This window comes from Otolemur garnettii, unplaced genomic scaffold (genome assembly GCF_000181295.1).
Source record: "Otolemur garnettii isolate 467f Iridium unplaced genomic scaffold, OtoGar3 scaffold00116, whole genome shotgun sequence".
Classification (NCBI taxonomy): Eukaryota; Metazoa; Chordata; class Mammalia; order Primates; family Galagidae; genus Otolemur; species Otolemur garnettii.
The window spans coordinates 2315708-2340855 of record NW_003852511.1 but is presented as its reverse complement, the minus strand read 5'-3'; the positions used below and the strand labels follow the sequence as shown (position 1 = coordinate 2340855).

At 41.0% G+C, this 25148-nt stretch overlaps 1 protein-coding gene across 1 annotated transcript in view; it reads left to right on the top strand.

The window, feature by feature from the left end:
* PCNX2 (pecanex homolog 2) overlaps nucleotides 1–25148 on the top strand; it is a 340225-nt gene that overhangs the window by 117924 nt on the left and 197153 nt on the right. The gene's annotated exons all lie outside the window — the stretch shown is intronic.

The window sequence follows — 25148 nt, the reverse complement described above, 5'->3', positions numbered from 1 at the left end:
AGTAATATCCCTGTGGTCACTCCTTTGGGGAGCTATGCAGCAGAACCTAGTCCACCCTTCAAATCAATTCTGGAACACTTTTTCTTGGATGGCCATCAGAGCTATTGTCATATTACCCTTGATGTCCTGAATGTCATCAAAATGTCTTCCTTTCAATATTTTCTTTATCTTCAGGTAAATAAAAAAGTCACTGGAAGCCAGATAGCTGAGTAAGGAGGGTGTTCCCATACAGTTACTTGTTTACTTGCTAAAAGCTCCTTTACAGATGCTGCTGTGTAAGTTGGTACATTTTGTGATGCAAGAGCCATGAGTGGCTGGCAGAAAGTTCAGATCGTTTTGTTGACTTTTCAGGACTTCCAAATAGTAAACTTGGTTGACTGTTTTTCCAGTTAGTACAAATTCATAATGAACAATCCCTCTGATGTCAAAAGTGGTTAGCAACAAGATTTTAACTCTTCATTTGGACTGATAGAACTTTTTTGGTCCTGGAGAATTGGCTGACTTCCACTGTGCTCTTTGACACTTTCTTTTGGGGTTGTATTGGTACACCCATGTTTTATCCCCAGTGATAACGTTGTTTTGCCTCTCCAAAAGATCTTGGGAAACTTTAGCTCTCCTTTGCTTTTGTTCATTGGTGAGTTCCTTTAGGACCATTTTTGCACACACCTTTTTCATGCCAAGATTTTCAGTTAAGATTTTCTTGCTTCTCTATTGATGTTTACTTCGTCTGCTATGCTTCTCATAGTCAGCCAATGATTTTGATATACAAGTCAACAAAGATATGCAATGTTTCTTCAGTTGTGCTTGTCTTACTGGCTGCCCTAAGTTCTCTTCATCAGTGACAGTTTGTCTTCCCTTAGAAGAACATTCAATCCATTTGTACACTAATGTTTTCTTCCTGGCATTTCCCCATAAACTTGGTCTATCATGTTCTTGATTTTGCTTCCATTCTTGCCAAGTTTAATAAGAAATTTAGTATCTTTTTGTTGCTCTAATGCAAGCTCTGACATTCTCATGATGGCTCACAAAACTGCACAACAATAATGAGTGCCACTCAGCAAGATACCACCACACATCGACACAAACACAACTGTGAGACCCTGATATGCCAAGGTTACAGACCTTACTGAGTTGTTTGTATAGTGCTGCCAGCATAGGCTCTTGGTGATAAGTTTGTGAACTTAGTTGTCAGACATATATATATGTGTCAAAGAACACCAAAACCAAGTTACAGAACATTTCTGGCAACATGAAAAAAAATTCCTTCAATTCCTTAATAGTCAATCTCTTCCCCTACTCCCAACCTCTGGTCACCATTGATCTGATTTCTGTCCTTGAAACTTAATTGGAATTCAGTCTGTCAAGACATAATTATATACAATAAAATTCACTAATTTCAAGTGTACAGTTAAATGTATATTGACAAAATTTATAGTCAAGGAATCACCATCACATCACATGATGATGAAGAACAAGTTCACCATCCAAAACATTTTTTCATGATTCTTTGCATTCAGTTTTCTCTCCACATCATGTTTTATTTATCTTGAGTGAATACTTAATAGATTATTAGTTAGAATCAGTGACAAGTTTGTATTTAACTTTATAAAAAAACTGCCAACATCAACTGTTTTCCAGTTTTTGTACCATTTTTCATTTTCCCACCACCCACAAAATTACAGAATCTTTGAGATTTCCAAGTATTCCAAATTCTTGCCATCGCTTACTACTGTTAGTTTTGTTTTTTTAAATGATAGCTATTTTAATATAGACCCGTATCTAATTGTGGTTTTATTTTCCTTTCTCTGATAATGAATAGTGTTGAGCATCTTTTCATATGCTTATTTGACATTTGTGTACCTCCATTTGTGAAAAATCTGTTTTAAGTCTTTTATTCATTTTAAAATTATATGTCTTATTATTGAGACAAGAGTAAGTTTTAGAATATGTTTGTTAATTCCTACCAATGTTGTAGAAATTTTGACTGGAATCATGATAAATTTGTAGATCAGTTGGTAGAAAACTGACATCTTAAAAATATTGAGTTTTTTGATCCGTGAACATGATGCTCCATTTATTTGAGCCTTTGTTAATTTCTCTTGGGAATATTTTGTGCTTTTCAATCTACAACCCATAATTATCCACATTTTATAATTTTTATGCTATTATGAATGCTATTGTATTTTATAGTTTGACTTTTTGAAGTTGAACATTGATTATACATAATTGATCTTTTAATATTTCTGCTTGTATCTTGCAAACTAGATAACTAAACTTATTAGTTATAATAGCTTTTTAGTGACTTGAGATTTAGTACCTTAGGTGGTTATGTCTGTTAATAAACACAATGTTATTTTCCTTTCCAGTCTGTATGCCTTTCCTGTCTTTTTCTTGTGTTTTCACACTGGCTAGAACCCTCTACCAGTGTTGCCCAGAAGTGGTGAAATCAGACATCTTTGCCTTGTTCCCAATCTTTGGGGACATGTCTTTTACCATTGAGCATGATTTGAGCTGTGAGATTTTTCTAGTTGCCCTTTAATGCACTGAGTAATATCCCTTAGATTCCTAGTTTGCTGATAGGTTTTATTTTTCCCTTAAATCATAAATGATATTAAATTTTGCCAATAGTCTTTTTTCCTGGATCTATTTAAAAGCGCATATAGATTTTTTTTTCAATTTGTTGTTGGAGGAATTATATTGGTTGGCAATTGAACGTTGAACCAACATTGCATTTGAAAGATGGGCCCCAGTTAGTCATTATGTACTGTCCTTTTTCTATATTACTCAATTTGACTTGCCCATATTTTGATAAGGAAGTTGATGTCTATGATCATGAGGTTTTAGTTCTCTAAAATTAGTTCTCTAAAATCCTTGTAATGCTTTGTCTTATTTTGGTATAAGTGTAATGGCCTCATAAAATGAGTTGGAAAATGTTTCCTTATATATTCCAAGAGAGTTTATATAAAACAACTCATGTTTCTCTTGAACTTTTTATATAATAAGATTTGTTTTTTTATTTATTAAGATGGAACATGTGTTGCTTTATGCTCTCATTAAGCAATTGTCTTATAAAGACTTTTAAAATCTTTAGAATTATGTTTTATTTGCTGTATGTTTTTCATAGTTTCTACCAATGTACATTTCTTTGCATAGATTCACCTTACCATTTGCTATCAATTTCTCTTCTATCTGAAGAACTTTCTTTAACACATCTCACAGTGCAGGTCTGTTGTTAGTGAATTCTTCAGTTTTTGTCTGAAAGATTCCTCATTCTGCTTCCCTTTGGAAGGTATCTTCACTGGTGCAGAATTCAGATTGACAGGCTTCTTTTTTCCCTAGAAGTTTAAACATAGTCTATTTTCTTTTGGCTTGTGTAATTTCTGATCAAAATCTGTGGTTATTTGGATATATGTACCTTAGTATATTTCTTTTTTCTCTATCTTCAGTATTTTTTCTTGGTCTTTCATTTTCAGAAATTTGACAGTGATATGACTAACTATATGGTACTTTTTTTTTTCTTTTAGGGTTCTCTGAACTGCTTTGCTGTGTGCTTTATTTTGCAAAATCTCTAGCCATTTTTCACTTCAAATATGTCTTCTTTCTTATTCTATTTTTCTTTTCTTCATGGCCTCCAAGTATACATACTAGATGACTTAATAATCTTCCAGGTGTTCTGTATACTATGTTCTTTTTTTCCCCTACTTTTTCTCCCCTTTGGGTTTTAATTTGAATAATTTTAATGACCTATCTTGAAGTTTGTGGATTTTTTTCCTGCAGTCTCTAAACTGTTGATAAACTTGGCAAAGGATTTTTTATCTCTTACTTTGTATTTGTAACACTAAGCATTTCCATTTGACATCTCTAGATAGTTGCCATTTCTCATTTGCAGTTTCCCCATCTGTGTATCCATATTGTCCACCTTTTTCACTAGATTTTTTTTTTCCCATTTCAGGTTATTGTGAGAGTACAAACACCCAGTTCACAATATTTGAATTTTTTGGGTGTAGAGTCCCTCTTAGTTGTATTCCACACCTAAAAGTTGGCCATACACCCTGACCTGTGTCCTATAAGTGGTTGCACACCAATCCCTGCCTCCTCACCTGCATCCCTCATTCTCCCTCTCCCAACATGAATAGTATTAAGTTTTTCTCCTATGTAGGTGTGGGTTAGACCATCTACTGGTTTCCTAATAAAATTGAGTACATTGGATATATGCTTCTCTATTCTTGAGATACTTTACTAAGAAGAATGTGTTTTGACTCCATCCAGGTTAATACAAAAGATGTAATGTCACCATCTTTTTTATGGCTGAATGGTGTTCCATGGTATACATGGTATACACCACAGATTGTTAATCCATTGCTGAGTTGATGGGCATTTAGGTTGTTTCTACATCTTCATGATTGTAAATTGGGCTGTGATAAACAATCTAGTGCAAATGTTAAAATGATTTCTTTTCTTCTGAGTAGATGTGTAGTAGTGGGATTGAGGAGTCAAACAGAAGGTCTAATTTGAGTTCTTTGTGGGTTCTCCATCCTACTTTCAAAGAGGCTCTATAAGTTTGCAGTCCCATCAACAGTATAAAAGTGTCCCTCTTTTTACAGATCTATACCAGCAGCTACAACTCTGGGATTTTGTGATGTGGGCTATTCTAATGGGGGTTAAGTGATATCTCAGAGTAGTTTTGATTTGAATTTTTTTGATGATTAGGATCAATGAGCATATTTTCATATGTTTGTTAGCTATTCATCTGTCTTCCTCAGAGAAAGATGTGTTCATGTCTCTTACCCAGTGATAGATGGGATTCTTTGCTCCTTTTTTGTTGAGTAATTTGAGTTCTTTATAGATCCTAGTTATCAACCCTTTGTCAAATTCATACCATGCAAATATCTTTTTTGATTCAGAAGGTTGTTTTCCAGCTTTGATTGTTTTGTCCTTAGCTGTGCAGAAGATTTTCAGCTTAATTAAGACTCATTTGTTTATTTTTGTTATTGCAATTGCCACTGAAGTCTTCTTCATAAAATCTTTCCCCAGGCTGACATCCTCAATAGCAGGGGTCCTCAAACTTTTTAAACAGGGGGCCAGTTTACTGTCCCTCAGACCATTGGAGGGCCGGACTGCAGGTTCCGGGACGAGTCGGCTTCTAAGCAGGACAGGCAGTGGTAGCAAAAATACCCAGCAGGCCAGATAATGTCCGTGGCAGGTCAGATAAATGTCCACGGGGGACCTCTTATGGCCCACGGGCCGTGGTGAGGACACCTGCTCAAGAGTTTTCCCCACACTTTCTGCTAGGATTTTTATTGTTTTATGTTTTAGATTTAAATCTTTTATCCATCTTGAGTCAATTTTTATAAGTGGCAAAAGGTATAGGTCCAACTTAAGTCTTTTACATGTGGTTATCCAGTTCTCCCAGCACCATTTATTGAATAGGGATTATTTCCCTGGTGTATGCTTTTGTTTATTTTATCAAAGATCAGATGGTTATAAGAGCCTGGTATCATCTCTTGGTTTTCTATTTGGTTCCAAATGTCTATGGCTCTATGTCCAATACCATGCTGTTTTGATCACTGTGGACTTGTAATATAACCTAAAGTCTGGTAGAGTGATGCCTCTGGCATTGTTTTTATTACAGGGTTTTTATACAGAGTGTTTTCTGGTTCCACACAAAATGAAGAACTATTTTTTCCAGTTCTTCAAAATGTGATATTGGTATTTTAATGAGGATTGCATTAAATCTGTAGATTGCTTTTGGTAGTATGGACATTTTAACATGGTCAGTTCTTCCCAGACAAGAGCACAGCATGTTTTTCCATTTATTAATGTCTTCTGCTATTTCTTTTCTTAGAGTTTCATAATTCTCTTTGTAGAAGTCCTTCACCTCTTTTGTTAGGTATGTTCCTAGGTATTTCATTTTCTTTGAAGCTACTGTGAAGGGAATTGTGTCTTTGATTAGCTTCTCAACTTAGCTATTATTGGCATATACAAAGGCTACTGATTTGTGGACACTGATTTTATACCCTGAGACCTTACTGTATTTCTTCATCACTTCCAGGAGTATTATGGTTGAATCTCTGGGGTTCTCTAAGTACAAGACCATATCATCAGCAAAGAGCGAGAATTTGACCTTCTCTGCCCCCATTTGGATGCCCTTTATATCCTTTGGTTACCTCACTGCATTGGCTAGAACTTCCGAAACTATGTTGAATGGTAGTGGCAATAGAGGACATCCTTGCTTGGTTCCAGTTCTAAGTGGAAAAGCTTTCAATTTTATTCCATTCAGTATATTATCTGTGGGTTTGTTGTAGGTGGTTTTGATCAGATTCAGAAATGTGCCGCCTATGTTTACACTCTTAAGTGTTTTTGTTAGAAAAGGATGCTGAATTTTGTCAAATGCTTTTTCTACATCTATTGAGAGGATGATACAGTCTTTGTTTATGCTTCTATTTCTTTGGTGAATTACATTTATGGATTTGCATATGTTCAACCAGCCTTACACCCCTTGGATGAAGCCTACTTGATTGTGATGTATAATTTAAATCTATAGTTGTAATTTATTGGCTGAGATTTTATTGAGTATTTATGTAATAATATTTATTAGTGAAATTGGTTTGTAGTTCTTTTTAGTTTGATCCTTTCTTGCTTTTGGTATCAGTGTGTTATTTGCTTCATAGAATGTATTAGGGAAGGTTTCTTCCTTGTCAATGTTTTGGAATAGGTTCTGCAGTATAGGTACAAGCTTATCTTTGAAGGTTTGTTGGAATTCAGGCACAAAGCTATCTGATCCAGGCCTTTATTTTGTTGGAAGCTATTTTATTATTTCTTCAATCTCAGTGCTTGATATTTGTCTGTTGAAGAGATCTGTTTCTTCCTGGTTAAGTGTAGGGAAATGGTATAATTCCAGGTATTGGTCCATTTCTTGCACATTGTCAAATTTTTGTGCGTAGAATTTCTGGTAGTAGTCAGAGATAATCTCTTGTATCTCTGTGGTATCTGTTGGTATTTCCCCTTTTTCATTTCTCATTGAGGTTATTTCTGTTTCTAATTAATCTGGCCCAAAGGTTCATTGATGTTTTTATCTTTTTGAAGAACAAACTTTTTGTTTCATTGATTTTCTGTATGATTCTTTTGTTTTCAATTTCATTTACTTCTGATTTAATTTTGGTTGTTTCTTTACTTCTGCTGGATTTGGGATAGATTGCCCTTCCTTTGCCACTTCTGTAAGATGATTCATTGGATTGGTGATATACTCTCCTATTTTTTGAATGTGAGCAACTAATGTGATAAATTTCCCTCTTTGGACTGCTTTTGCAGTGTCCCACAGGTTTTGGTAACTTGTGCTTTTATTGTTGTTATGGTGGAGGAGGTTAAAAATTTCGTCCTTTGTTTCCTCCTTGACCCGCCTGTCACTCAGCATAAGGTTGTTTAATTTTCATACCATTGTGTGGGGATGAAAATTTTTGTTAGGGTTGAGTTCCACCTTTATTGCCTTGTGGTCTGATAAGATACAAGGTATAATTTCAGTTCTTTTGATTTTGTCAGGGCTGGATTTATGACCTAGGATATTATCTATTTTGGAGTATGTTCATGGACTAATGAGAAGAACGTAAATTTCTTAGCATTGGGATGATGTGTTCTGTATATGTTTATTAAGCCCATTTGTTCTAGGGTTGCATTTAAGTGCCTTGTATCTTCATTTAGTTTCTGTTTAGATGATCTGTCCAGTTCTGCCAGAGGGGTGTTAAAGTCCCCAGATATTATGCTGTTATAGTATATCATATCACTCAAACCAAGCAAGGTCTGTTTCGTAAATCTGGGAGCATTTAAGTTGGTTGCATAAATATTTAGAATTGAAAGATACATATATATGAATGTAGTAAGTACAGTTAACATGAGATCTACCCTCTTAACAAATTTTTAAGTGTACAGTAGAGTATTATTATCTATAGGCAGAATGTTGTACAGCAATTCTCTAGAAATTATTTTGTTTCCACTACTTATATATATTATATAATTTACTCCTTACAGCATAACTGTGAGACGAGTTCTATTGTTACCCTAATTTTACAATTGTACATTACATTTTCTGTGGTGTTCATCCTGTGGTTTATTGTTACATCATAGTTTGAAATTTAGTGTTCATATTATTCCCCCCTCCTAATTGCTTGCTTAGCTTTAAAGTGTTAATATGCTTTTGAATCTTGTTGAGATTTCAAATCAGATATTTTCTAAACACTTTTTATTTTATTCTATTTTATATTTTTTGGCCAGGGCTGGGTTGGAACCCATCACCTCTGGTATATGGGGCTGGCTCCCTACTCCTTGAGCCATAGGTGTGACCCCACTTTTTATTTTTAGATGTAAAAATGTTTCAGAAAGCATCTTTATGCAATTCCTTTAGAGAAATATCTCATTTTTCAGGATGCTTTTGTTTGTCTTGTGTTTTCTTCTCATCCTCACTGTAAAAATATGTCTTTAAAAACCTAGTATTGCCTCCTTTCAGTCCACAGACATATTTTGTGTTTGGTCTGCAGAGTGTTTAAAATTATTTTTGAGCCAACATTTAAAATTAGGACAGTTGGTAAAAATATGATTCTTTTACTTCTTTTAAACATTTTGAAGGTCTGGCAACACTGGTCTCACATTCTCATTTAGCAACAGCCTGCTGATACCAAATAGTAACCCATAACCACCCTAGTTCACAGGTCTCATCATCTCCTATCGTCTTTTATACCTGACCCACATAATGTCTTTATGTCATCTGTCTGCTCGCATTGCCATTAGATTTTGTGACTCCTGTTTTATAGTAGGAATTGAGCTGGTTTCTTTCAGATAATTTTCAGGCTCCTTGACCAAATCTTCCCAGAGGTACTTCAGGTCTAAAACACAGGAAAACAGGAACACAAAACAAAATACAGTCCAGTAGCCTACCCATAGGCTAATGGAGTTTCAGGTAGCTGTAGCTGGAAGCTTGTCATGGGCAGCAGATGTGAATGGAACACCGAGACAGTGGTTGTCTTTGTCCTGTCATCTCTGCTCTGACTTCCTCACCCATGAACTGCTGGGTTAACTCCTCTTGCTGCTGAGATAGTAGGTGCACCACATACCGCCAGTCCTCAGACATGCAAGTCCAAGCACTAAAAAACCTCTCAGTCCATTAGTCAGCCCTCACTTCTGGCCCTTCTCCTCTTGGTTAGGTGATGTCTGTAGGGGCTTAGCAAGATTATCTTGTTTCCTTCCTCAGTAAACTACTCTTTCTTATGTGGAGAGGAAAGTTAGGACAAGTGTTAGACCTCCCAGTTGTCTTCCAGTCTAGTACCTGAATATAAGGCCTGGCATAGATTCCTCAGTGTCTGTGGCTTGTGTAAGTACCTTTTCTAATTCCCAGTGTGGATTCAGGATTTTTGTTTTTTGAATTCTTTATTGGAAATTTCATGGGTTTTGAGGAAAGGGAGAGCTGTTTCCCCATGTTCTTAATGCCATTTTAACTGGGACCCCATACTTCTTCACTTTTCTTTGCAATCCCCAAAAGCAAACAGCATCAGATATAAATATCATTTTCTTTAGTTGATGGAATTGGAAACCTATAAGCTTTCTGTTACTGATGCATAAATTGAAAAGTTCATAGTCAGTAGAAAGTCAGCATATATTTATTTGATAAGCAGTGACTCTACTAGGTACTACAGAGATATGAAAGGAGGAGAAGATACAGTTCTTTCTCAGGAGCTTAACATGCATCAAAGGTGCTGCTGTACTGTGGATGATCAGAAAGCAGGAAATCAGTCAGAGGTGGTTGTTCAGCTTGGCCTGCAAACATTTTATCACTAGGTTGAAAACACGGCTGTGAGTGTGCAGTGAAGCATGTGAAACAGTTTCATCAGAGTTGGGAATGAATGGCCAGAGAAGGTGGAGGAACTAGTAAGGAAATTAATCCAGTAATGGTGAACGAGAGAGCAGACTGGATATTTGCACTAGATGCCTCAAAATAATGGACAATTTTGAATATAAGGCTTTTAAAATGTATATTTTTGATCCACTTTGTAATTCGTAAAAATATGGCTTATGTGAAGAGGATTTATAAAAAAGATGAAGTCGCTGGCCCTAAGGTATTGAGTGCCATAGATGAGTTGATGGCCCCAGTGATGATGGTAGACATAGGCATTAAGAAGTTCAACAAATGGACTTTCCAAATCACACCTTAAGTGGTCAGACCAAAACTCTCACCTTTTTTTTTTTTTTAAATTCTTCTGTATTTATTTATTTTATTTTTGTTGCAGTTTTTGGCCGGGGCTGGGTTTGAATCCACTGCCTCCGGCATATGGGGCCAGTGCCCTACTCAATTTGAGCCACAGGGGCTGCCCTGCTTTCACCTTTTTTATCCTCAGTCAACTGATTTCTCCAATGCTATCTCTGTTAAATCACATCTCCTTACTCTAACTTTGAATTATGGTGAACCATTGTCTCATGTCTCATACTTTTGAGCAAGTAAAATTCATTTGGTAGTGAAAAAGAACTCATTGATAATAGAATCATGGTTGAGTCTGTGGAAGGCAGAATACTCTTCAGTCCTCAGGATGCTGTCTGCAAAGAAATATCTCATGAAACTTTTTAATGTATAAAAAAGCTATATGCTCTAAAAACCCAAATCATTTGACAAATGCCAAACAGTCTTAATTACCAGTTCAAATATTAACAAAAGCAATGTACATTCATGGATCATGACATGACTTTGGAGGGGTTTGGAAACTATTTTAGAATCTGATATTTATTTATTTATTTATTCATTCATTCACTCATTCATTTCTTTAGAGACAGAGGTTATTCTGCTGCCCTAAGTGGAGTGCCGTGACACCATAGCTCACAAGACCCTCAGACTCTTGGGTTCAAGTGATTCTCTTGCCTCAGCCTCCTGAGTAGCTGGGATTACAGGTGTCTGCCACAATGCCCAGCTATTTTCAGAGATGGGTTCTTGCTCTTGCTCAGAATGGTCTCGAACTCCTGTGCTCACAGGATCCACCTGCCTCTACTTCCCAGAGTGCTAGGATTATGGGCATGAGCCACCACGCCTGACCCTGTTGCTTGACAGGTGCTATTACTGGCTCCCCCCCTCAACATCACTCCATGTTGCTCACAGTGTATTTTTCTTGATGAAGATTCGTAGCCCCTGAGGATGTCTATATTGTACTGATGGCAACCAGTGCCAACTGGCCAGAGCAAGCCCAAGAGATAAACTTGATTTACTATCCTGGACTGAGACTTCTGTTTATTTCTGTTTTCCATTCTGTTTGTGGCTTGTTTGAGGCTAAGTAATTGTTGGATCAGAGTAAATGATTCTATTTTGAAAGCACACTGCTGACTCTCTGATGGAAATAAACACTTGAAGGGCTCTAGGATTTATTTAGGTTTTGAAACAGGATTTTGGCCAGGTGGAACTGGAGTTCTTTGGGAAGGTTTATTAACTCATCTGAAGGAGGCACTGTATTGACTTTCCTGGCTCAGCATAGAAGAAAGATCACTTGCAATAAATAGTATAGTGTGTTGGAATGGATTCTTGAAGTTCTAACTATATTTTGAAACACCTTATGGTAAAAATAGAGCAATTTGCATCTCTTTCTGCTCATTTGTAAGTCCTGAGTTTTCTAATAGTCTCACACTGACACTCCACTTTCAGATACAGCACCTATTAAATGCCGTCAATGAATGTGGTTAGCAAATTGGTGTGGGAGTCCTCAGGAACAAGAGAAGCTCACCCATCTTGAACCTAACTCCCACTTACCCAGAACTGTGATCTGCTTCTTCTTTAATGATGTGTTTGTTTATACCTACTATGCTTACTCTTTGCATTGCTGGAATTGATTTTTTTCCCTATTTGTCTCTGCTGCATCATGATGGATTGATGAGTCCTTATAAACAAGTCCAGCATGTCAGCCGTCTTGCCAGAGATGTATTTCTCTATGTGGGTCCTGATATGTATTTATTTCCTTAATTTATATTATTATCACTTCATAGAAGCAGATTGAGGGACTGTCAATTAATTTTGCCCTCTGGAATATTAATTAGGGAAAGAAAATTTTATTTCTCTTTTAATTTCCTATTTTCTGTGACTCATCCAAGATGGTAGCAAGTTACAGATAAATGGACCCTCTCATTGACTTTAATAACACCTGACAGTGATGTACAGAAACGACCAGAATATTTGCTCCCTGGAGAAATGGCTCAGTAGTTAATTAGCTGGGCTTTCTATATGTCTGGATAAACCATGATTTCTACTTTTTATTATCCCTTACAAAGAGATTCTATTTTACTGATGGCAAGGGGATCCAGAGGTTGAAACACATTATTATAATTTAATGTTTCCCAAGCATCATTAATAACTGCTTGTGGGAGAGGTTTTCCCATGTTTCCTCAAGGTAGTAGAAGAATTGCAGACTAAAACAGGGCCATTGTCCTGGAATTCAGGATTTAAAATCTAATTATCAATATAAAACAGACCATATGTCCAGGTTTTTTATTGCTGTAGTGGACCTTAGATATCCCCTAGTCCACTTCCTTCATTTTATTACTTAAAATGAGAAAATGGAGGTCCAGAGAGAAAGTAACTTACTGAACATCACCATCCCACATCCCCAAATCTGTGTCTTCTCAATCTTTTTCCTTCTGTGCCATCTTCCCTACCACATTCGAAGTGTGAATATATTTGTATAGTCAGAAGGACAATTCACAGGGCTGTAAGATAACTTGCAGATCATTGGTGCTTTACTTTACAAAATAATTTCCCAAGTGTTTCTTCATTAGCTCTTTTTCGTATCTCCATGTCATTTCAGATAAGGAAGTCATCAGCATTTCTGGATTCCTGTGGCAAAGAACTTGAGTCACGTTGGTTTTTCAGTTGTAAAATGGATTAGTGACACTAACCTCATGCAGATGGTTTAATAAGTAAATGAAATTAAATTGATGCTCAAGGTTTCCTGTTAAACAGCGTGGTAGGCAGTTTTCTAAGATTGCTAACACTTCTGCTCCCTGGCATGCACACCCTGAGTGTGGCCAGGCCCTGTGAAGAGGTTGGGGTGTCAATACTGTGATTAGGTTAACAGTATTTGGCCAAGTTGAAGGGATTTTGCAGTGGTAGTCAAAGTCCCTAACCAGCTAGCTTTAATTTAAATTAAAATATAATTTCTTATAGTTTTCTGTGCTTTTGAGATCTTAGCCATGAAATCTATGCCTAGACCAATGCCTTGAAGTGTTTTCCCTGTGGTTATTTTAAAAATAACAGGGTATTTTTATAGTTTTAGGATATTTTTATAGTTTTAGGTCTTATGTGTAAGTCTATAAGCCACTTTGAGTTGATTTTTGTATATATAGAGTAAGAGAGGTTTGGATTCACTCTTCTATATGTGCATAGCTCAATTTTTCCCAGCACCATTTTTAAAGAGGGTTCCTTTCCCTGGTGTGTTTTCTTTGTACCTTTATCCAAAAGCAGTTGCCTGAAAATACGTGGATGTATTTCTGTTCTCTCAGATCTGTTCTACTGGTCTGTGCATCTGTTTGTATACTGATATCATACTGTTTAGTTACTAGAGCCTTGGAATGTATTTTGAAATCAGGTAATGTAATGCCTCTAGCTTTGTTTTTTTTGCTCAGGATTGCTTTGCTGTTTGGTCCTTTGGTTCTATAAGAATTTTAGTTTGTTTTTTCTAATTCTGTGAAGAATGACACTGATATTTTGATAGGGATTTCATTGAATGTTTCAATTGCTTTAGGCAATGTGGTCATTTAGTGATACTCATTTTTCTAATCATGGGATGTCTTTCCATTTATACTCTCCTCAATTTCTTTCATCAGTTTGTGTTATGTGTTTCAAAGTAGCTAGAAGAGAGGACTTGAAATATTGCCAACCCAGAGAAACAAAAAATACTTGACATGATGCAGATCCCAATACCTGACTTGATTATTACATAGTTCATGTATGCAACTAATATATGTAAAATCTTTGGTATCAATAAAAAGTAAAATAAAATTTAATTTAAAAAGGAGATTGTCCTGAGTGGGTCTGACCTAATCAGTAGAGGCTTTTAAAAGAGGGTTCAAAGGGCAGGGACAGAAGAAAGACCCTCCTCTCTTGGCCTGTTTATAGCCAGGTTGTAAACAGCTCCTGAGGGAGGAGCACAGGGCAAAGACCTAGGGGGAAGCTGCAGTGGCTAGAATGGGTCAAGGACAGCCAGCCTGAGGATGGAGGCTGCAGTCCCATAGCTTGCAAGGAATTGAATTTTTTCAACCACAGTGAGCTTGGAAGAGGACCCTGAGTCTCAGGTAAGGTCGGAGATTCAGCTAACACTGCAGTTATAATCTGGTGAGACCCTGAACAGAAAACCCAGTCAAATTAAAGCTTCTAAATTTGTGACATGGCCCTAGAAAACTAATACAAATCGTAACTATTATCAGCATAAATAGTCTTGGTGGTTATGATGATGAAGACTACAATGGTAATAATGTTAATACTAATAAATTTGAAAGTGAAACCTAAATTTTCACTCACTTTTATTTATATTAGACTTCAGATTATATTTTATGGCTAAAATTATATCACTTCTAGCTGCAAAAGAGTGGGAACTGCAAGTCCCTTAGCTGTCTGAATAGACAGCAAAGAGTGGTTGGTAGGCAGGCAGTTAGTATTTTCTGTCATGCTTCCCTTCCTGGAAATTTAAGAAGTATAATTGATCCTTAAAACCCAGAACATTGGATTGTCATGATCCTCAAGCTTGGGTAGGGTGACTTTGAGAGTGGCAGTTGGCACTGATTTAGGGAAAACACAGGATGAATAATGATGGCTCAGAAGTTGTTACACGTGGCATTGCCGTTGTCAAGTGAGGTTAGACCTGGACTCAGGTTTAGCAGTCCAGGCAGAGCCTGCGAGGTCAAATCCGTAAATGTAGTGAAGCCAGTATTGCTGGGGTTCAGTGCGTGGTGAGGCGTGAGAGGCCACAGAGAGGAAAGAGTGGCTGGAAACCAGCTTCCTAGCCTGGCGTTTGGGGTGTGGTGATCCTGGGAGTCACGGAAGACAATGCTTATCTCAGTGATGCCAGCGGAACTTCTTCTCTCTTGTAGAATCCTGTTGGTGTTCACCCAATACTTAGGGGGTGTTTTTGGTATGTAATTAATTCTATATGAAAAATATAGATACCATAATAACTAGTAAAGTAGAGGTCTGTTTCCTCGTGTGCTTTCCTGCAAGGTGTTATGAGAGCTGACCCGGTGCTGTCAGTCCGGGGCTGGTCCTGGCCCTGTCCTGGGCGTTGCTGGTCTGCCCACTGTCCATCACTCCTCAGAGTCAGAGGCTGCGGTTCTGATGCTTCTTTCTCATGTCCTATTAGCTCAGCCTTGGTCTCATGTGCACTTCATAAAAAGTATTCTGTAAAATCGGGGCTTGAGTAAAATTGGCAGGTATTTTGGAAGAAGACTATGAGAAGGAAACTAAACACCAGCGTTTCCCACAAATTGGACGTATGTGTGTATCTGTGTGTTTATCTGTGAAGATACAGACAGACTTGGATGCATGGGACCTGTCATTCCATCTTGCTGGCTAATGATCTCATTTTTCTCCAGTACCTATTTCTAAAAATGAAATATTGTCTTGACTTGTAAACGTATGGTGTTTTTCACCAAAATGAAAAACAATGTGAAATACGAAGGATCTATTCTTAGCAAACAACGATGTCTGACTTGCCACATTTGTTCATTTATCTACAGGACAAATATTGATGACTTAGTATGAATTAGACTCAGTGATAGATCCTGGGGTGGGGGTGGGGAGCTCTTAGGGTGTGCGAGGCCCTGGAGGAATGCCAAGAGCTTCAGGGTGTGCCCTGAGCAACGGGAGCCCAGAGCCTGGAGTGTGTCCCTTGCACACTCACACAGCCATAGGACAGCCCAAGGGCCATGCGTGAACTACAAACAGAGAGCACAGTCCAAGGACAGGGGTCATGTCTGATCTTAGTAAATACCTGGAATTTTATGGGCACAGAGCTCCTGTAAAGATGAGAATCACTCAGAAACAGACCTAGAAATAGGGCTTCCATTAAAGTCAAAGCGATGCAATCTAGTTCTTATTTTAGGATGTATAAAAACTTGGATCTCAGAAATGCCTCTATGGTTAATATCATAAGAAAAAATCCACTTCTTTTTGTTTAAAAAGAAAGTATTTAGGTTTAGTGCCTGTAGCACAGTGGTTATAGTGCCGGCCATATGCACCGAGGCTGGCAGGTTTGAGTCTGGCTGGGCCAGCTAAACAACAATGACAACTGCAACAATAAAATACCTGGGCACTGTGGTGGGCACCTGTGGTCTCAGTTACTTGGGAGATTGAGGCAGGAGAATCTCTTGGGCCCAAGAGTTTGAGGTTGCTGTGAGCTGTGATGCCACCGCACTCTACTGAGGGCAACATAGTGAGACTCTGTCTCAAAAAAAAGTAAGTATTTAGTCCTGACATGAAAGGCACAGCAGAGTGAGCATTTGGCCTATTTACTTCCACTTTCCAACCAAACCCTCTGTCATTCTTTCCCATAAATTCCATCATAAGAGACACGTAAAATTTCTAAGAAAAAAAAAAAAAGCTGAGCTACCCTACACCTTCTCATCAAAACTGCCAGAGGCATATGAAATCTGCCACAGAACTTCGGAGGGCCAGTAGGCAGTTTTGTTTCTACCTCATAAAGATATTTTTAAACCTGAGAGTTTTCTGAAACTACCACTCATCAACGTATGTTATTATAACGTATGTTATCTCCACGCAATTAGAGATGTTCATTTGGAGGTAAACTGTCCCATGAAGTGCACTTCATTATCTGTGGGCGATAGACCCTTTAACACCGTACCTCCCTCCCAAATCTGCATGTGTATTATATGTACACGTGCATGTGTCTGTGTGTCCATGTATGAATCAGTCCAGTGAGCAGATAACATGTGTAAGACAAAGTACAATTCAAGACTAATACTGACAAGCTTCAAATACCAGGGTTTCCTTTTGAAACTCCTTTGGGAACTCCGGTCAGGGCTTCCTTTCTTCCTTTCTGCTTCTCTTTGTAGAAACAAAGCTGAGCATTCAACAAAGTCTCTCAGGCACAGTGCACAGGGCACTTGATCATTTTTCTCCAGAATCCCTCAGTGGGTCTTTTCTTCTTCAAACGTCATCATTTTCTTCTCTGTCTCCAAGTAAAAAAGGAAATAAAAAAAATCCTCAAAAGCATTTTCTTACGGTCCTCCCCCATCAGCCTCGGTGGTGCCGTTCATTCATTCCCAAGCTTCCCCTGTGTGCAGGGCAGCCTGGCTGAGCAGCTTGGGCAGGGGAGATAGCCTAGGCCCTGGGCGGCTGGGGCGTAGTTGGGATTTTAAGGAGAGAGGAACTTAAAAGTGGGGGTAGAGGTGTAATAGTCTATCTTGATTCCCTCCTTCTCCCCTTTCTCTCCTCCCTCCTCCCTTCTTTCTTCTCTCTTCTTTTTTTTTTTTTTTGAGACTGAGTCTCACCATGCTGCCCTGGGTACAGTGCCTTGGTGTCATAGCTCACAGCAAGTTCAAACTCCTGGGCTCAAGCCATCCTCTTGCCTCAGCCTTCTGAGTAGCTGGGACTACAGTTGTGCACAATGAGCCCCGCTAGTTTCTCTATTTTTAGCAAATAGAGGGTCTCACTCTAGCTCAGGCTGGTCTCACACTCCTGAGCTTGAGGAATCCACCCATCTTGGCCTCCCAGAGTGCTAGGATTACAGGTGTGAGCCACCCTGCCTGAGATTCCCTCCTTATTAGATCCAGTTTATTTAGGGATGCGTGTGTGTGTGTGTTTATATGAACTTTAGAGATGTTAAAACAGTGCTATGCGCCTATGGAATAAAAACATGAGGATAAAAGCTTTCAGCAAGCTTCTCTTCCTTCCGTCTCTTTGAGGCAAGGTTATTTCTTAACACTCCATTTGAGAATAATTGGGGCAAAAGAAATGCTAGTGTTTCCCTAATTGCAACATGAGTATTTAATCATCAACGTCAGGAACTTCTTCCTTAAATTACCACCAAATTGCATTGCTGATGCTGAAGCATATTTCCTTTTGTTCGATCTTCAAAGTCAATGGCAACAAGCTGCCTTTCTTCCTGGTGCAGAAATTATAGGATGATAAAAAAATGAAGGTGATTTCTGTTAAATGCATTTTCTCCAAGCTTGACCCTTTCTTCTGTTTTATCGATTTTTAACACCTTCCTTCCTGCATTATGAGTCCTGCCTTCAGCATGAGCCCTGACCGTTCCCATCCTGCAGCGTAACCAGGCCATTGCTTGAGAGGGAAGCCAGTGAAGCCGCGTTCGTGCAGGCAGCAAAGCACCGTCCCCTTCCACGACGTGGAACGTGCTCCCCCAGCGCCTTCCTGGTTGTCTTTTACAACTCAGTTCCGTGACTTGGTTCTCCATGATGCTGCTTCTGAGCCCAGGTCAGAGAGTTGATCCCTCATCCCGTGGGCCTTTGCTGTACCGCGTGTTGCAAGGAGCACCAGATCGGCAGACACCTGGATAGCTGTGCAGACGCTGCTGTGTGGACGGATGAATAAAAGCAAGATGGGCCGAGAAGGGGGAGCTTGCCGGGTCCAGTGATCATTCAGAATATGCAACACTTTTTAGAATGGGATGTGGTGAGAAGTCTGTTTGCTTTGCACAGTTAGCTATGTACATATGTAAGGTGGGAGGTTCATGGACCCCTGAACTAGGGGCTGCAGAACCTGGTACTTGTCTGAACCACCTTGGGGCAAGTCTCTTCCGATCTTCCTGTCTCCCTGCTTGGTCAATAATTTAAGAAAGTGAGACTAGCCCAGGTATGAGACTGCTTCCAAACTGAAGTAATCTTTCTTGAAGGTGGCATGGCTTTGAAAATGTTGGCACTGTGCACATAAAGGAATAAGCCACCTTGATATCCAAGTAGCCTTTCCTGTCCTGCTGCCCCAGGAAACCAGTCTTCCATTTGAGATGTGTGTACGTGTTTGCACGTGTGTACATCTGCATCAGTTTGAAGCAGTGAATAAAGTTAAGAACATAGTGAGAGAATATTTCCAGGAGAGAGCCCCAGAAGCTCAGGGAAGCTCAGCTCTTTCGCAGACAGAGTGTATTGGAGGTCTGAGGTTAGCCGAGAGAGCCCCAGAAGCTCAGGGAAGCTCAGCTCTTTCACAGACAGAGTGTATTGGAGGTCTGAGGTTAGCCGAGAAAACACGCAAAGCAGCACCTGGACTGTGGACTTCCTGCCACTCTTCATCCCGCCTTTTCTTAGAAGAATAAGTGTGCCCTTGTGTCGTAACTTTGCTTTTATATTGTTGACAAAACATTCATCACTCTCTCCTGCCCCAGTGGCCACATTTCCATTTGTCCCTGGTGAACAATTTCTCCCAAAGCTGTTAGTTAGGCTTAGAAGAAATCAAATGCAATGGAAAAATGAACACAGACTTATGATGTGTACCGAGAGGGGCAGCGTAACGGCTTGGGACGATCAGTCTGTCAGCTCTGATGGCGTAGCTCAGGTAACACCACACCGTCTCAGCAAGGGCAGAGACACACTTTGTAGAGGAGTTCCCGTTTCTTGCTTTTTATCTGTGATATAGAATTGGGGAGATGAAACGAATCCTTCTTCCCTTTGCACCCTAGAGAAGGACCATACGTAATGTTGATTCTAATTCTTTTTAGGAAATGTGATTCCACGGCAGTCTCAGTCTGCAGATGTAGGTTAGTGAAGCAGGTAGAACTAGCACGTGTTCACTGAGCACTTTCCCTGCATATAACATTCACACAATGTTTACAACAGCCCTGTGGGAAAAAGATATTAAAAGTTTTTTGGATAAGGACACTGGCTGAATAGTGTGTGCGGTGTGTGGTGCAAGCCATCAACAGATTGGGATTGATGGCCACTGTCTTCTACGTGAGGGCCTCTGTCTCTACCTACTGTTCTGCACTTCAGAAAGCCAGCCTTCTCTGTACTTGTAGATGCTTGAATAAAACCATCCCTGCCATTTTACTTCTCAGGTCTGCATTCTGAAGTAAGCATGGAACAGTTGCTCAAGGCCCACACCTCTGTTATATTCACATGTGTTAAATACATTTCCTGGCCTGGGCTGTGTGCAAGGGGTTAAGGATGTACTGGGGTAAGACAGACAGACACCTGCAAGCCCTGGGCTGTCTCGTGGAGGGATCGGCTATTAACTCAATGGTCACATTTGGTGATCAGGATCACAGGCCGAGATAAACACTGGGAGGCAGAAGGAAGGGGCAGCTTTCTCCTCCTCTCTGACTTCACTGTTCCTGATTTGATATTTTTACCTTCTACTCCCTTTTCTGTTATTTGCTCTTTTATTTGATTCTGTATCAGTAGGGACACTAGTGAAATGTGACTGTCCTCTGGCATTTGTGTTGAGGAGGTCTGATGAAATAGAGAAGTAGAAAATAAATGACAGAGAATTAGGTGGAGGGTACTGGGTGAATAACAGTAGGTGAACTTAATTATCTAAATATATTTGGACTCCGGACTTAATTTATTGTCTGCAATGATCATCCATCCTGGGTACTGTTTCTTTTCCAATTAAAGTATTACTTTTCCAAAAGAAGTAATAATGGTGTGCGACTTTGAAGGGTACAAGGCTGTTTGAAATTTCATTACATCGTGGCCCCGCTACCTTCAGAAAGGAGTCAATGTCCTCTTTTTACAGAAGCTGCAGCTGAGCCACTGAGAAATCAAGTGCCTTCCACAGAACTATCCATCCCAGCGACAGATGAGCCTGGGAATCAACTTCTGCCCACACTTGTCCCCTTGACATTTTCTCTGTTCCACACCTTGAGAATCATTTTCAGGGTCATAGTTCCTCAGTCTTTCTCGTAGTGATTTCCTTCAGTGTTTGTATTACTGTGGGCTGTGTGGGAGAGAAGTCTTTGCCTTCACCAAATAGTGAATTGAGTGCCCATTACTGGCAAGTGCAGAGGAATAGATGGAAAGAAACAGCGGTTAGCAGCCCTTTCTTTTTGTATTTTTGTTTCTGAGGCAGCCGAGGATGAAATGAAGGAACAGAAACCCCAGGTGGATGGACAGAGCAGAGCGGGCAGGCGTGAGGAGGGAAGGGGGCAGCTGCGTGCCCCTGCTTGGCCCTTCCAGAGCCTCCGCGGGGGACACTGCTCCCCATTTCTTCAGTGCCGAGCTGTGCCTGAGTGCCATCCCCGTGACTCCCTGGAGCCCCCGCCTCCTGCTCTGTCGCTGCCTGGTGTTGCTCTGAGAGTAGCTCATTGTCCCCTCACCTGTCATACCTGAATGCAGTCACTCATGTATCTCCTTCCTAAGGCCCCGCGTCTGCCCCGCTCACATTGTGCCTCGGGGTGCCTGGCACGTCGTCAGGGTGCATGAATGCTTGGTGAATGGACTCTCAGGGAAGCATGAACCTCCAGTTTCAGAGTAACTTTTCTGAAAGTTACTGGGGTGCCGTTTGAAGGAAAATGAGCAGCACTGTGTCCTTCTCTGATGAGCTCGGCATTTCCTCAGCACTGCGCTGCCTGCTCCACGGCCGTGAATCTACTCACTTCCTTTCTCCTCTTTAGCTGCTGAAAATCCTTGTGTAAATGGGTCATTAGGAAAGCTGAAACCTTATAGTCACTCTCTCAAGGACACGTCAGTGTGCCAACAGTCGTGCCGTGGATGGGGAAAAGAGAGACGCAAGGTGGCCCCGTGTTAGAGAGCCCACTGTGTAACAGGGAGTCGGCTGTCTGAGGGGAGTCAGACGAGTAAACAGCAGGACTCAAGGGGCAGCAGCTAAGGTGGCCTGGTGGGTGGAGGGACATGCACGAGAGGGTGCTCAGGGACGAGGGTACAAGTCAGGTCCGGAGGGGCTCTGCCGTCAGGTTACATCAGAGTGTAAGGAGGATGGGAAGTGGCCAGCGGCCTTAGAGTTAATCAATCAGCCTCCTTGAAGGCTGTTTTCAAGTGAACAGAATGAAAGAACTGTGTGTACTCTGTGAATTCAGTGAAGATACCAAAGACGTGCTCTGCCCTTGTGACTTAGCGAAGTGTACATGCGACTTCTGTGGGCAGGGCCCAGCCAGGCGGGCAAAAACCAAATGAGGTATCTAAATGCTGTCTGCGAGGTGTTTAAAGGTGGTTTTAATGCACAGAGGAGGAAGGTTCCATTCTTCCTGGGAAGTCAGCGGAGGCAGCACTGAGCAGATGGAACTTCTTACATCAGGCACTGAAGTGTAGGTAGGGGTTCACCAGGCAAAGGGAACCGAATGGGGTCAGGGCGGAAGAGCTCCCTGCGGAGGGGGCCATGTGTGTGAAGGACGGGAGGCGGGAAGGACCTTGCCATTAGGATTTTTGCTGCTGTGCACATCTTAAGTGTGAGGAGTGAGGCTGAGCAGCTGGGCTTGTGTGTTTGCCTGTGTACTGGGCCATGTGGAATCTCTGAGAGGCACTGAGTGAAGGTCGATGATGGGATCCAGTCGGCCTTTTGGGAGAGAAGGACCCCTGTCACTATGTGGGGAACTGAGTGTGGTGGTGTAGAGAGGGGGAGGGTGTGGAGACGGTAGCTGAGAACAAGACAGTGAAGGTCTTACTCGGGAAGGGTGCAGTGGACAGAGAGGTGGATTGGAGAGGTGGGAAAGGCTACGTCTGTGGCGCTTGAGGCTCCGAGGACTGTGGGCATGGTGAGGAGGAAACGGCTCTTGGGATGGCCAGGTTTCTGGGTGTGATCACTGGGTGCCCATCACGAGGTGGAAACTACATTGATTCTTCCCATCTCAAAACCTTCAACAGAACAGCATGAGTTACAGATTTTCCCTTGTTATTTTTTCTTTTTTTGGAAACAGTTTAGCTCTGTCACCCAGGACTACAGTGCCATGGCCTCAGCCTAGCTCACAGCAACATTAAACTTCTGGGCTCAAACAATCCTCCCGCTGCAGCCTTCTGAGTAGCTGGGACTACAGGCACACGCCAGCATGCCCAGCTAATTTTTTCTATTTTTAGTAGAGATGGGGGTCTCACTTTGCTCAGATTGGTCTTGAAATCCTGACCGCGAGCAATCCACCTGCCTCAGCCTCCCACAGAGCTGGGATTACAGATGTGAGACACTGCACCCAGCCTATTTTTCCTCATTAAGGAATAGGAACCTAACTCAATGCTCGGAGATGTTAAGTAGCATGAGCAAGGTCAGACAGCCTAAGGCAGGGCCAGGATTCCAGTCCAGGCCTGTGCAGTTGGAAGCCTGTGCTGGAGAAGAGGCTCCAGTCCCCGGAGGAGCCCCACTCGACAGAGGCCGATGACAGAGTGAACCACGGAGCTTGGACCTTCCACAGCCTGGGATGGCACTGAAGGAAAAAACGGGTAGTACATGCTGTGGATGGAATATGTCCTCCCCAAATTCATCTGGAAGGAGCTAACCCAATGTGGGGGTATCAGGAGGTGGGGGCTTGGGCGGGTGACTACCGGTCATGAGGAAGGAGCCTTATGAGAGGGGTGAGTGTCCTTGGAGAAGAGGTCTGAGAGAGACCCTGCAGCCCCCCACCGTGAGGACACAGTGAAAAGGCACCATCACTAATGAGGAAGTAATTTCTCACCAGACTCAGAATCTTCCTACATCTTAACCCTGCACTTCCAGCCTCTGGAGCTGTGAGAATGAATTTCTTTGTCATTGAGCTGCCCAGTCTGTGGGGTTCTGTTAGGTAAGCCTGAAGGGACTAAGAGGGGGCAGTGTTTGTGAGGGCAGCTGGGTAAAGGCCAACGTCAAAGATGTCAGCGATGTAGCATTTTTACGGGCAGTACAGAGGGAACCAGTGAAAGAGAGGACATGCTTCCTCCAAGCAGGGAGGATTTGCGGAATGAAAGGGGAGCATCCTGGTGCAAGGGGAGCAGGAGTGCACCTGTCCGTCTCTTGGGCATGGCAAGAGAAGACATTGCTGGAGGAACTCCAGAGGGAGAGAAGACCCCAGCAGAGAGAAGGCTTTTATCACGGTCTGGAACTTGTCAGCAAAACTTCTGGAGAAGACATCTGCACAGAAACCAAAAAATAATAATGAATCAGCCATGGTCCCTGAGGGTGCTGCCAAAGTTACCGCTCTGGACACGGGGGCAGCTGACCCGAGAGGTTGGCAGAGGTGTCTCCACAGAGGCTGGCGGAGGGCAGCTGCCTTACATACGCCTTCTGGATACTGTTCTCAGGCTCCAGACCCCCAGGGTGGGGAAGATAAAAGAAATACATCTTAATTTCTAGGAAAGGGCAGCGTGAAACAGGAGAATCACCCGCTCTGCCCTGGGTATCATTGGCTTTTCCAGCTTATCTGAGCAGGTAGCAGGATAACCTCCGAGCACGTTTCACTCACTCATTTGTAAAGGTGATGTTAAACATGATTAACAATTAATCTTTCTCAAATAAAACACATCTTGAGAGAAAAGTGTTTAAGTCCTCCACAAAATTCAGCTTTTGGAAGGTATCAGTGGTTCTTTTGATGGTGACTGGAAAGATTACATGTATAAGTTTTCTTCTTTGTATATGAAAGAATTTTTTTTTTTTTTTTAGATAGTCTCAGGCTGTCCCCTTAGTAGAGTGCCGTGGTGTCATAGCTCTCAGCCACCTCCAACTCTTGGGCTCAAGCGATCCTCTTGCCTCATTTTTTCTATTTTTTTAGTAGAGATGGAGTCTTCCTTTGGCTCAGGCTAATCTTGAGCTCCTAAGCTCAAGCAATCCACCCGCCTCAGCCTCCCAGAATGCTAGGATTACAGGCGTGAGCTACTGTGCCTGGCCTATAAAAGACATTTTGTATTGCTGGGAACAGCGTATCTTTCAGGAAGAAGAGCAGATATTCCAGGCTGCCACTTGGCCCCGGGTGCTCACTCACAGTCCCCAGCTCTGCCCTGGGTGCTCACTCGTAGTCCCCAGCTCTGCCCTGCCATACTGAGTACAAGGTGTTGATTATGAGTGTCTGCATGTCACATTAGACCTCAGTCTCTTGCTTTTTCATTTCAAATCATTTTTCTCTGTCTTCAGGGAATTGTCTTTGGTCTTAACTGAATATTATTTCAGTCTGTTATTCTATTCGATTCCTTTTGCCATTTTTTTCAATCTCAGATGAATAAACACCAAGAAATAGGATTCTTTTTTTTTTTTT